Genomic DNA, 13822 nt, shown 5'->3' with positions numbered 1-13822 from the left:
GCCACAGACCCCCATCTCAAATTATCTTGTTCCAGGGAGCCCCCAGAAGCAAATATTTGAGGCCAGTAGTAGTAGTGACATACATTATGATGACATCATCATCACAACAACCGGGGGGGCGCTCTCCATTCCAACATATCGCCACTCCGACATTGACTTATTATTGTCGGAGTGGCAACACTTCCATAGAGGTTAAGGTTAGGATTAGGGTAAGAGATAGGGTTAGTGTCGGAATGGAGACATGTCGGAATGGAGAGATGCACTCATCACAACCACGTCATTTCCCTCTTAAGTTGATGGTCCAATTAATAAAATATAATTTAGCAACTTTAACGACGACAAAGTGGTTTTTTTATGTGTGGGACACATCTGGAGAACAGCTGACATACAAGCTCACGTCGCGTCGCAGATGCAACTGTTGTGAGCTTGTAGATCACACTCGGCTGGGACTTTGGAAACTTGTGGATATATAATAGTGCAGACACAAGAAGAGTGGGCACTAAGCTAAGGACGAGTGGGCAGTCTGGGCACCTCAATGTAAAACTGAATATTTTGTCCAAAATGTTAAAACAATAAAATATTTGGAAAATGATCTTAAGTATAGAACGTACTTTTATCCCTTGTGCCCAATAGTATTGGATTCTGGTTTTGTAGCAATTATAGAAATATGATTAATTATTTTAACATTTTGGGGAAAATAGCCAATTTTACATCAAGGTGCCCACTCTTCTGTCCCCCATCCATCCATCTCTCTGAGACAATTAGGTTACAGTACACATTGATTCTGATTATTTACAACAGCTTCAAAATAAACATACCAGAGCCATGTGCTCTATCTCTGCCTAGCTCCAACACACACACACACACACACACACACACACACACACACACACACACACACACACACACACACACACACACACACACACACACACACACACACACACACACACACACACACACACAGCGCGAGCTCAGCCCCCGCTGTCCATTCTCTCGACTCGTACAAACACAGTCAGCAGCGAGTGTCTCTCCTCTCCTCTACTCGTCGGCAGACTCAGAGAGGATCATTAACGTCTATTCAGGGCCGCCACAAGACCTTTTGGTGCCTGACTCGCAACTGGCTGTTGTTTGGCTGTTTGATTCTTACTTGCAATGTATCAGATCAGATCAGTCTATGACCGTTTGATCTCCACTGGGTGAGTGTCTGTCTGTGAGTGAGTGCAGACTCAGAGTGCGTCGCAACTGTGCTGCGGCCCCGCTCCCAGATCAATGGATCGGCTTGGCTCTTCTTTTTTCTTTTCTCTCTCATTTTTTGGTGCCTTTTGGCAACGTGATGCCTGACACTCACTGCGTCATGCGCGTCATAGTAGCGGCGGCGCTGCGTCTATTGAAATAATGTACTTCAGAAAGAGTTCACTAACGCAGCAGCGCTCACCAGCGCTCCGTTCCCGTTTGTGTCTCTAGACTAGAAGCTAATGCTGTTAGCCACACCAACAGCTAATGGCTGCAGCTCAGCCACTCAGAGGGAATGAGTGGATGTTTTACTGTCAGATGTTATTATTTATTTATTGGGTCTGGTGCCAGCAAAAAGCAGCTTACCTTTGCAACGTTATAGAAAAATAACTATTCATTTTATTTGTATTTTTTTCTTGTTACATATATGTACTTTGGCCATACTGGCAGCAGAGGGCAGCCTCATGCAGCATCCTTATAAGGATGCTGAGGTTGGAACTAACAGGCTAACTTCGGACTCACTGACCCTCCTCTGTACATGCCCAAACCAGTTTGGCCTCTCTGGCTTTATCTCCAAAACATCTGTCATGCACTGTCCCTCGATCTAATGCACCTCGTTCCTGATCCTATTCATCCTTGTTACTCCCAGAGAGAACCTCAACCTTTTAGGTGCCGGCTACACGGAGCTGGATATTTCATATATCCTGTTTTTTCAGATATCCACATAGAAAACTATCTAGATCCACACGACAAAGATATCTAGGTCTAAAATAATCTGATTCCCCAGACCTCCACCTCCACTCCACTCCACTCCACTATGTCTTCACTTATTTATCCGGTTTAAAAAATATCCAGTTTCACGGCCGAAATATCCAGCTTTGTGTGGCTGCGAGCCCCAACAGCACAAAAAAATGTCTAGCTTCAGAAATATCCAGCTCCGTGTAGTCGGCACCTTAGTCGCTGCTACCTCCAGCTCTGCTTCCTGTCTTTTCCTCAGTGAGCCTCTAGTCTAAACCGTACAAAATAGCTGGTCTCACCACCGTCTTGTACACCTTCCCTCTCATTCTTACTGATACTTTCCTATCACACATCACCCCTGACACTTTTCTACACCCAAGAATAATAAATAACATTCCTTTCCAAGTGAGTTTAGTCTGAATATATCAGAGCCACAGGGCTGCTGGTTAAACCACATGCAGTCAGCAGGGACAGGGGGTGACGCACGTCATTCATGCACGACACCTGCTGGACGTTTAGGGAACAGCGTAGGCCAGCTTAGCATGAAGGGAGGGGAGTCTGTAGCTGTTAGTGTATGCATGTGCGTATGTGTGCACGAGTCTTACCTCAGGAGAGGCGAAGCCCAGGTACTCCCAATCCCATGATCCTCCAGGGAAACTACAGACAAACAGAAACAACAATATGTACTTACAGAGCTACACACAGACAGATGTGGTTCAGCTGAAATATTTGACTGTTATCACCTTGTTTTACCTCACTATGCTACTGTAGCTCCTTCTGGAGTCGCTTGAACACGACCACCTCCAGTTAGGCTTGTCATGATACTGGATTTCTAACTTCGATACCATATTTTGAAAAATGTCAATACTCAATACCATTTTCGATACCACGCAACCACAGCGATTTTAGTGCAAAAATGTTTATTTTTATTTAAAGAAAAATACAGAACTTCTTGAGGTAGATGGTAGTGCACTTTTTAAAGGCCTGCCTTTGATGTTTTCACATTCTAAGTACAAATAGGCCTTTAAAATAACTAGGAATAAGCCAAAGTAGGAAGGATACCCAAGTAACGTTGGTGTAAACCGGCGAGAGAAGTAAAAACTGAGTATCAATATTATCGATACTATGGAAAAGTCATATTGAAAATCGATACTATATTCAAAATCGATAAATCAATATTTTTGACAACACTACTACTAAAAATATATGATGTCAGTTTAAGTGGGAAGGAATTGTTGCTCTGCAGAGTTGAATACTAAAGTCTCAGAGTGATTTTCTGTAGTTGATTGAGTAGTTAAATGTCTTGCCATCTCCTGGCCAGCCGGGGTGCCTGATGCAGGGGAAAGGAACTGGTTGGAATAACGTGTTCCTTCCACACGCTACGTCCAAAGCCAAGGTAAATAGGGAGGTAAAGACACCCACGCCCCTTTCGCTATCTCACAATTCCAACCAGCAGATTGGTCGCACCATGGGTGCAGATTGGTCGCACCATGGGTGCAGATTGGTCGCACCATGGGTGCAGATTGGTCGCACCATGGGTGCAGATTGGTCGCACCATGGGTGCAGATTGGTCGCACCATGGGTGCAGATTGGTCCACCATGGGTGCAGATTGGTCGCACCATGGGTGCAGATTGGTCGCACCATGGGTGCAGATTGGTCGCACCATGGGTGCAGATTGGTCCACCATGGGTGCAGATTGGTCCACCATGGGTGCAGATTGGTCGCACCATGGGTGCAGATTGGTCGCACCATGGGTGCAGATTGGTCGCACCATGGGTGCAGATTGGTCCACCATGGGTGCAGATTGGTCGCACCATGGGTGCAGATTGGTCGCACCATGGGTGCAGATTGGTCCACCATGGGTGCAGATTGGTCGCACCATGGGTGCAGATTGGTCGCACCATGGGTGCAGATTGGTCCACCATGGGTGCAGATTGGTCGCACCATGGGTGCAGATTGGTCGCACCATGGGTGCAGATTGCAGATTGGTCGCACCATGGGTGCAGATTGGTCCACCATGGGTGCAGATTGGTCCACCATGGGTGCAGATTGGTCCACCATGGGTGCAGATTGGTCACCATGGGTGCAGATTGGTCACCATGGGTGCAGATTGGTCCACCATGGGTGCAGATTGGTCACCATGGGTGCAGATTGGTCACCATGGGTGCAGATTGGTCCACCATGGGTGCAGATTGGTCCACCATGGGTGCAGATTGGTCCACCATGGGTGCAGATTGGTCCACCATGGGTGCAGATTGGTCGCACCATGGGTGCAGATTGGTCGCACCATGGGTGCAGATTGGTCCACCATGGGTGCAGATTGGTCCACCATGGGTGCAGATTGGTCCACCATGGGTGCAGATTGGTCCACCATGGGTGCAGATTGGTCCATCATGGGTGCCAAACTGCAGCCGGAAGTTCAGTAGACTGCACTGGAGTCAGTGGGAGCAGCTCATGAATAAACACTATTTCTGAACAATGGAGACCTTTATGAGTATTCAGCTCAGGACAATAAAAGACCTTTATGAGTATTCAGCTCAGGACAATAAAAGACCTTTATGAGTATTCAGCTCAGGACAATAAAAGACCTTTATGAGTATTCAGCTCAGGACAATAAAAGACCTTTATGAGTATTCAGCTCAGGACAATAAAAGACCTTTATGAGTATTCAGCTCAGGACAATAAAAGACCTTTATGAGTATTCAGCTCAGGACAATAAAAGACCTTTATGAGTATTCAGCTCAGGACAATAAAAGACCTTTATGAGTATTCAGCTCAGGACAATAAAAGACCTTTATGAGTCTTCAGCTCAGGACAATAAAAGACCTTTATGAGTATTCAGCTCAGGACAATAAAAGACCTTTATGAGTATTCAGCTCAGGACAATAAAAGACCTTTATGAGTATTCAGCTCAGGACAATAAAAGACCTTTATGAGTCTTCAGCTCAGGACAATAAAAGACCTTTATGAGTCTTCAGCTCAGGACAATAAAAGACCTTTATGAGTATTCAGCTCAGGACAATAAAAGACCTTTATGAGTATTCAGCTCAGGACAATAAAAGACCTTTATGAGTATTCAGCTCAGGACAATAAAAGACCTTTATGAGTCTTCAGCTCAGGACAATAAAAGACCTTTATGAGTCTTCAGCTCAGGACAATAAAAGACCTTTATGAGTATTCAGCTCAGGACAATAAAAGACCTTTATGAGTATTCAGCTCAGGACAATAAAAGACCTTTATGAGTATTCAGCTCAGGACAATAAAAGACCTTTATGAGTATTCAGCTCAGGACAATAAAAGACCTTTATGAGTATTCAGCTCAGGACAATAAAAGACCTTTATGAGTATTCAGCTCAGGACAATAAAAGACCTTTATGAGTATTCAGCTCAGGACAATAAAAGACCTTTATGAGTATTCAGCTCAGGACAATAAAAGACCTTTATGAGTCTTCAGCTCAGGACAATAAAAGACCTTTATGAGTATTCAGCTCAGGACAATAAAAGACCTTTATGAGTATTCAGCTCAGGACAATAAAAGACCTTTATGAGTATTCAGCTCAGGACAATAAAAGACCTTTATGAGTCTTCAGCTCAGGACAATAAAAGACCTTTATGAGTCTTCAGCTCAGGACAATAAAAGACCTTTATGAGTATTCAGCTCAGGACAATAAAAGACCTTTATGAGTATTCAGCTCAGGACAATAAAAGACCTTTATGAGTATTCAGCTCAGGACAATAAAAGACCTTTATGAGTATTCAGCTCAGGACAATAAAAGACCTTTATGAGTATTCAGCTCAGGACAATAAAAGACCTTTATGAGTATTCAGCTCAGGACAATAAAAGACCTTTATGAGTATTCAGCTCAGGACAATAAAAGACCTTTATGAGTATTCAGCTCAGGACAATAAAAGACCTTTATGAGTCTTCAGCTCAGGACAATAAAAGACCTTTATGAGTCTTCAGCTCAGGACAATAAAAGACCTTTATGAGTATTCAGCTCAGGACAATAAAAGACCTTTATGAGTATTCAGCTCAGGACAATAAAAGACCTTTATGAGTATTCAGCTCAGGACAATAAAAGACCTTTATGAGTATTCAGCTCAGGACAATAAAAGACCTTTATGAGTATTCAGCTCAGGACAATAAAAGACCTTTATGAGTATTCAGCTCAGGACAATAAAAGACCTTTATGAGTATTCAGCTCAGGACAATAAAAGACCTTTATGAGTATTCAGCTCAGGACAATAAAAGACCTTTATGAGTATTCAGCTCAGGACAATAAAAGACCTTTATGAGTATTCAGCTCAGGACAATAAAAGACCTTTATGAGTATTCAGCTCAGGACAATAAAAGACCTTTATGAGTATTCAGCTCAGGACAATAAAAGACCTTTATGAGTATTCAGCTCAGGACAATAAAAGACCTTTATGAGTCTTCAGCTCAGGACAATAAAAGACCTTTATGAGTATTCAGCTCAGGACAATAAAAGACCTTTATGAGTATTCAGCTCAGGACAATAAAAGACCTTTATGAGTATTCAGCTCAGGACAATAAAAGACCTTTATGAGTCTTCAGCTCAGGACAATAAAAGACCTTTATGAGTCTTCAGCTCAGGACAATAAAAGACCTTTATGAGTATTCAGCTCAGGACAATAAAAGACCTTTATGAGTATTCAGCTCAGGACAATAAAAGACCTTTATGAGTATTCAGCTCAGGACAATAAAAGACCTTTATGAGTATTCAGCTCAGGACAATAAAAGACCTTTATGAGTATTCAGCTCAGGACAATAAAAGACCTTTATGAGTATTCAGCTCAGGACAATAAAAGACCTTTATGAGTATTCAGCTCAGGACAATAAAAGACCTTTATGAGTATTCAGCTCAGGACAATAAAAGACCTTTATGAGTCTTCAGCTCAGGACAATAAAAGACCTTTATGAGTATTCAGCTCAGGACAATAAAAGACCTTTATGAGTATTCAGCTCAGGACAATAAAAGACCTTTATGAGTATTCAGCTCAGGACAATAAAAGACCTTTATGAGTCTTCAGCTCAGGACAATAAAAGACCTTTATGAGTCTTCAGCTCAGGACAATAAAAGACCTTTATGAGTATTCAGCTCAGGACAATAAAAGACCTTTATGAGTATTCAGCTCAGGACAATAAAAGACCTTTATGAGTATTCAGCTCAGGACAATAAAAGACCTTTATGAGTATTCAGCTCAGGACAATAAAAGACCTTTATGAGTATTCAGCTCAGGACAATAAAAGACCTTTATGAGTATTCAGCTCAGGACAATAAAAGACCTTTATGAGTATTCAGCTCAGGACAATAAAAGACCTTTATGAGTATTCAGCTCAGGACAATAAAAGACCTTTATGAGTCTTCAGCTCAGGACAATAAAAGACCTTTATGAGTATTCAGCTCAGGACAATAAAAGACCTTTATGAGTATTCAGCTCAGGACAATAAAAGACCTTTATGAGTATTCAGCTCAGGACAATAAAAGACCTTTATGAGTATTCAGCTCAGGACAATAAAAGACCTTTATGAGTATTCAGCTCAGGACAATAAAAGACCTTTATGAGTATTCAGCTCAGGACAATAAAAGACCTTTATGAGTATTCAGCTCAGGACAATAAAAGACCTTTATGAGTATTCAGCTCAGGACAATAAAAGACCTTTATGAGTATTCAGCTCAGGACAATAAAATACCTTTATGAGTATTCAGCTCAGGACAATAAAAGACCTTTATGAGTACTCAGCTCAGGACAATAAAAGACCTTTATGAGTATTCAGCTCAGGAAAATAAAAGAAGACCTTTATGAGTATTCAGCTCAGGACAATAAAATACCTTTATGAGTATTCAGCTCAGGACAATAAAAGACCTTTATGAGTACTCAGCTCAGGACAATAAAAGACCTTTATGAGTCTTCAGCTCAGGACAATAAAAGACCTTTATGAGTATTCAGCTCAGGACAATAAAAGACCTTTATGAGTATTCAGCTCAGGACAATAAAAGACCTTTATGAGTATTCAGCTCAGGACAATAAAAGACCTTTATGAGTACTCAGCTCAGGACAATAAAAGACCTTTATGAGTCTTCAGCTCAGGACAATAAAAGACCTTTATGAGTATTCAGCTCAGGACAATAAAAGACCTTTATGAGTATTCAGCTCAGGACAATAAAATACCTTTATGAGTATTCAGCTCAGGACAATAAAAGACCTTTATGAGTACTCAGCTCAGGACAATAAAAGACCTTTATGAGTATTCAGCTCAGGAAAATAAAAGAAGACCTTTATGAGTATTCAGCTCAGGACAATAAAATACCTTTATGAGTATTCAGCTCAGGACAATAAAAGACCTTTATGAGTACTCAGCTCAGGACAATAAAAGACCTTTATGAGTCTTCAGCTCAGGACAATAAAAGACCTTTATGAGTATTCAGCTCAGGACAATAAAAGACCTTTATGAGTATTCAGCTCAGGACAATAAAAGACCTTTATGAGTATTCAGCTCAGGACAATAAAAGACCTTTATGAGTATTCAGCTCAGGACAATAAAAGACCTTTATGAGTATTCAGCTCAGGACAATAAAAGACCTTTATGAGTATTCAGCTCAGGACAATAAAATACCTTTATGAGTATTCAGCTCAGGACAATAAAAGACCTTTATGAGTACTCAGCTCAGGACAATAAAAGACCTTTATGAGTATTCAGCTCAGGAAAATAAAAGAAGACCTTTATGAGTATTCAGCTCAGGAAAATAAAAGAAGGCATGTCACACATTTTTTCTGCTGTGTTGATTTTCGATGTGTGCACTGTGTCATTTTATAGCAGTATCTAAAGAGCAAAAAGTATGTTTCTAAACGTGCCAAGTATCGTGAGACTATCCACCGTTTCCTGTCTGGGAATCAAATATCGTGATACTGCGGAGACCGAAATGAATATTATTTACAGTTATTATTATTATTTAATTATGTACTGTGCACATCGAAAAGCAAGTGATTGTAAAAATACCTGTGATATGGTTTCTTTTATATTCCTGAACACATAAATAGTGTTTCTTCCAGGTTTGTTCATGAGCTGATCCAGCCGGCTCCATCAGTGTCCCGTAATTCAGCGCACTTCCGGTGAGAGTTCAGGCACCCATGGTGAGCTTCATGGCCTGACATGGAGCATCACCGTTGTCACGTGATATCCCTACCTCCTATTTACCTTGTCCAAACCGGGGAAATCCCCTAACAGGTAAAAAGAAGCAACTTGGACTCCTCATGCATAGAAGGAAGCATGAGGTCAGTCCGTTGCTCTCCCCAGGTTGGCAGAGGGAGTGTAGCGCCCAGGATTACATTAGATAAATGACACCGGGTGAACAATCGCTTACAAAATCGTGGGATGAAAATGTAAGTAGAAAGAAAAAAAAAAAAAAAGAAAAAAAAAAGAGGAGTTAATTCTAAACCTAAAGCTGACACAACGTTGCCTTTACTGACAAATACGGGTGCTGTGCAGCAAAAAATCATCCAGTCAAGCATTCAGCAAAAATAGCGGATGTACAGTACAAGCTCACAAACATGGAATCAGGAAATAACATACTACTTGATACAGTCCTTTTTTTTTCACTCTCTACCAAATCTCTTTGCCAAGAAATAGCTGATCTACAAGCTCACGTTTTGTGAACTTGTAGATCTGCTATGTTTTGGGATATGTTCTGCCCCAGGATAATGGATGTAATATCTGTAAACCGCGATTTCTTTGGTCACAATAATAGTGATATGAAATGTTCATATTGTCCCATCCCTAAGTGTGTGTGTAGTGTGTGTATAGTGTGTGTAGTGTGAGTGTAATGTGTGCATACTTCCTGCGGGGGGCCTCGGGGGAGTCGTTGGGGACCACACCGCGGGTATGTACAGTATGTAGTGTGTGTAGTGTGAGTGTAGTGTGTACATACTTCCTGCGGGGGGCCACACCGCGGGTATGTACAGTAAGTAGTGTATGTAATGTGAGTGTAATGAGTACATACTTCCTACGGGGGGCCTCGGGGGAGTCGTTGGGGGCCACACCGCGGGTATGTACAGTAAGTAGTGTATGTAATGTGAGTGTAGTGTGTACATACTTCCTGCGGGGGGCCACACCGCGGGTATGTACAGTATGTAGTGTATGTGATGTGAGTGTAATGTGTACATACTTCCTGCGGGGGGCCTCAGGGGAGTCGTTGGGGGCCACACCGTGGGTATGTACTAGTGATGCGCGGTCTACCCGGCCTGCGGGCTGACCCCGCGGTCAGCCCGCAGGCCGGGTTGGGTTGGGCCAAGAAATGTACACTTTATCGGCGGGGCGGGTTGAGGCGGTCTCGGTCTATAATGCGCACCACCAAGTGTCCTTCCCTATGCTCGTCAGCCAAACTGGTCCGTGTCATGTAATTCTAATTAAGTCCATTACTTCCTGTAAGTAGACTTGAAAATAAAACCATTTGCCTAATCATATTACAGGAGTAGCCTATCTTATTTTGAAATCCACCGCTTTGAGGAAGTGCGCTCTGCTTGCTAGTTGTTGGCTACTTTCCGCAGCCGATCTTGTAAACAGAACTCACGTGTGGACGACTAGTGTGGATTGTACAAGCTTTTGACTAAACTAAAGTTCATTTTATGATATGAAAACAATGCTCCTTTGACTTAAACAACGTACACCCTTTGAAAGTTTGATCAACTTTGTACCTCCGCAGCCGATTAGGTAAGGAGCTGGTTAATTACCTTCTGTTGGTTCGTTGCTGTCTGTCGTGCTGCGGTGAGAGCATAGATTGTAGAGAATAATTATGTTGAGAGGCATACAGCTGTTGCTTTGGTCAAAGTGTGTTGTCTCGGCGCAGTGCGCCAGTGACTAGGCTTGTGACTCGATCTGCATCTCTCTGTGATACAGTAGTTACTAGTTGTGCTCCGTGTGTACTGTATAGTCATACACATACAGGAGTGTTATCAATTAAAATAAGCATGCATGTTTTTGTACAGTTGAAATTGGCTGCCTTAAAAAGCCACATTCAAAGACATATTTAACGTGTATTTAATGACGGCGGGCTGCGGGCTGGGTTGGGCTGTGAAAATTGATGCGTTGTTGCGTGGCGGGCTGGACTGGGTCAGATAATTAAAATTGCGGAGGCCCGCGGTCCGTAAAAAACGCCGGCCCGCGCAACACTAGTATGTACAGTATGTAGTGTATGTAAGGTGAGTGTAATGTGTACATACTTCCTGCGGGGGGCCTCGGGGGAGTCGTTGGGGGCCACACCGCGGGTATGTACAGTATGTAGTGTATGTAATGTGAGTGTAATGAGTACATACTTCCTGCGGGGGGCCTCAGGGGAGTCGTTGGGGGCCACACCGCGGGTATGTACAGTATGTAGTGTATGTAATGTGAGTGTAATGAGTACATACTTCCTACGGGGGGCCTCAGGGGAGTTGTTGGGGGCCACACCGCGGGCCACCGAGGCCAGGAACTCCTGTCTCTTCTGCTGCACCAGGCGGGCGGCGCTGATGATCTTGTGGCGCGGCGTCCGCAGGTACGGCCGGTTGACCTTCTGGGCCAGGTCCTCCACCACCATCTCCAGATCCGTCTGGACCAGGACACAACAAGGGGTTAAAGCCAAACCTGACCTGAGCCCAAACAGTTGAGAACCACAGCCACTGCACGTAACACTTTAGTGTCTTAGACGGAGATCTCCCTTATCTTCTAATAAGTATACAGATCCTTCTAAAAAAAAAATGTATATTGTGTGAAAAAGCATTGCAGATGCCCTGGCACCCTAAATCATAACTGACTGAGGAAACTTCCCACTGGACTTAAAGCAACTCTGACTTCAGAAGGTTGACATTTCTCTATTATAAATCCTTGTTTTGAGTGGTCTCGTGTAATATTGTAATATTTTGAAATATGGACTTTTGATATTCATGAGCTCTATGCCATAACAATTCAAAGTTTTAACAAAAAAAGGTGTGGAATAATTCAATGAATGTCCAATGTATATAGGACATATGAAAGTTTCAAGAAATATATGAAAGTTTCAAGAAAATGTACTTTTACACAATAAAAAAAAATCGAGAAGGATCTGTACACTTCTGTGACAGCGTTTTCAGTGTTTTTTACCGTGTTTTTCTAAGGCCATCGCGCCCGTGCGTGCACACTGCTGTGCGTGTGCTCCGATACGTTGAGGAGCTTTCTTCTTCTTTTCTTTTTTTTTTCCTACATTTGTATCCCTCGATTTAGCAACCCATTTTCTTTCACCCAGTGCTAATTGCCTATGTAATCCTGGGCTCTGCTCTCCCTCTGGCGTGCCTGGGGAGACAACAGACTGACCTCATGCTTCCTTCCATGCATGAGGAGTCCAAGTTCCTCTTTTTTCACCTGACAAGGGGGATTTCCCCTGTTTGGACGTAGCGTGTGGAATGAACACGTTATTCCAACCGGTTCCTTTCCCCTCCGTCAGGCGCCCAGGCTGGCTAGGGGGAGGCACCATGAGACCAGGATGACTGCATGTTTTTGTGAGGGTACCTACCCAGGGGACACGGGGAGAACAAGCAAACTCCACACAGAAAGACCCTATCGTTGAGGAGCTTTCTATACTAGTACTGTATGTGAGCGTCACAGCGCCTTTGCTTCCGTGTTGTTGTAGCTCCGCTCAGGCTCCACTTCAATGCATGCGGACGAAACCTAGAACAGGAGGAAAGCGCTCTTCTTCTGCAGAACAAGAATGGGACCGGATGGGGAAGCAATGTTTTGTTTCCGGGTTATTTCATCCCCTAGCAACTCCTGGCAACCGAGGAGTGATCAACGGATAGACAGCGGTGATATTAATATGCTTATTTAATACAAGCTCTACAAGCTCACAACGCCTCGCGCTGCGAGGCGTTGTAAGCTTGTAGATCTGCTATTTTGGGCAAAGAGCTTTCTGTGGTGTAGAGGTGAAAAAGAGCAGACTACAGAGTGAAAGGTCAAGTTTATCAAGTATTGACGGTTCAAGTGGTTAAATATTTGAAAACACACATTGACATGAATCCAAAATACACTGATGATTGTGCTGTCAAACAATGAAACAAATATGGAATCTATGAACTGCTTGTGGGGGTCCCTGCTTCATCTCCTTGGCCTGAAAACGTTGAAGACCCCTGCAGTAGAGTATAACCCAAGACAGACGGGTGTGCATGTACTGTTACTGTAGCGTACCGTACCTGCATGAGCTCAAAGATCTCCTTCATGTAGCGTACCTGCATGAGCTCAAAGATCTCCTTCATGTAGCGTACCTGCATGAGCTCAAAGATCTCCTTCATGTAGCGTACCTGCATGAGCTCAAAGATCTCCTTCATGTACCGTACCTGCATGAGCTCAAAGATCTCCTTCTGCGTGCTTCCCTGCTGCAGGAAGAAGCCGTACGGGTAGGAGCACTTCAGCACGCGCCGCGTCTTCAGCAGCTCACACACACCGTCCTCGATGAAGCGCGTGTCCGGAGGGATGCCCTCTCCTGGTGAAACCACACAGTCATCATGATTCATCCACTGCTCTGTTGTAACTACCAACGGTAATGTAGTAAGTGCAGATTTAAGATGCGTTTGCAGCCTCTGTGGACTGTGTGCTTCATTACCATCGCAAGCTGGCATACAAGAGGGCGCTGCTCACCAATGGAGTAGGGCTATACCGACTAGGGCTATCACGATTATGACATTTTACCCACCACATCCCCCGCTGTTTCTAGATCCCCTTTGGGGGTCTTAATTCATTCCCTGTAATTCTATTTGGTATATAACTTATCTAAAACGTTTATGCTTAGAGGGAATGAATAGAGACAGAGTTCTGACGCC

At 43.2% G+C, this 13822-nt stretch overlaps 1 pseudogene across 1 annotated transcript in view; it reads right to left on the bottom strand.

Moving 5' to 3' along the window:
* Positions 1-13822, bottom strand: part of LOC308292807 (ankyrin repeat and IBR domain-containing protein 1-like) — a 43767-nt pseudogene that overhangs the window by 1093 nt on the left and 28852 nt on the right. The window contains exons 9-12 of the transcript in view: positions 13340-13582; positions 11443-11583; positions 11219-11256; positions 2580-2631 (exon numbers count right to left, since the gene is read on the bottom strand). The product of the transcript in view is annotated as an ankyrin repeat and IBR domain-containing protein 1-like (transcript). The remainder of the gene's footprint in view (positions 1-2579; positions 2632-11218; positions 11257-11442; positions 11584-13339; positions 13583-13822) is intronic.

Source organism: Nannobrachium achirus, assembly GCF_963921795.1.
Source record: "Nannobrachium achirus genome assembly, chromosome: 10".
NCBI classification, from domain to species: Eukaryota; Metazoa; Chordata; class Actinopteri; order Myctophiformes; family Myctophidae; genus Nannobrachium; species Nannobrachium achirus.
This window is presented reverse-complemented; position numbering and strand designations above follow the sequence as displayed.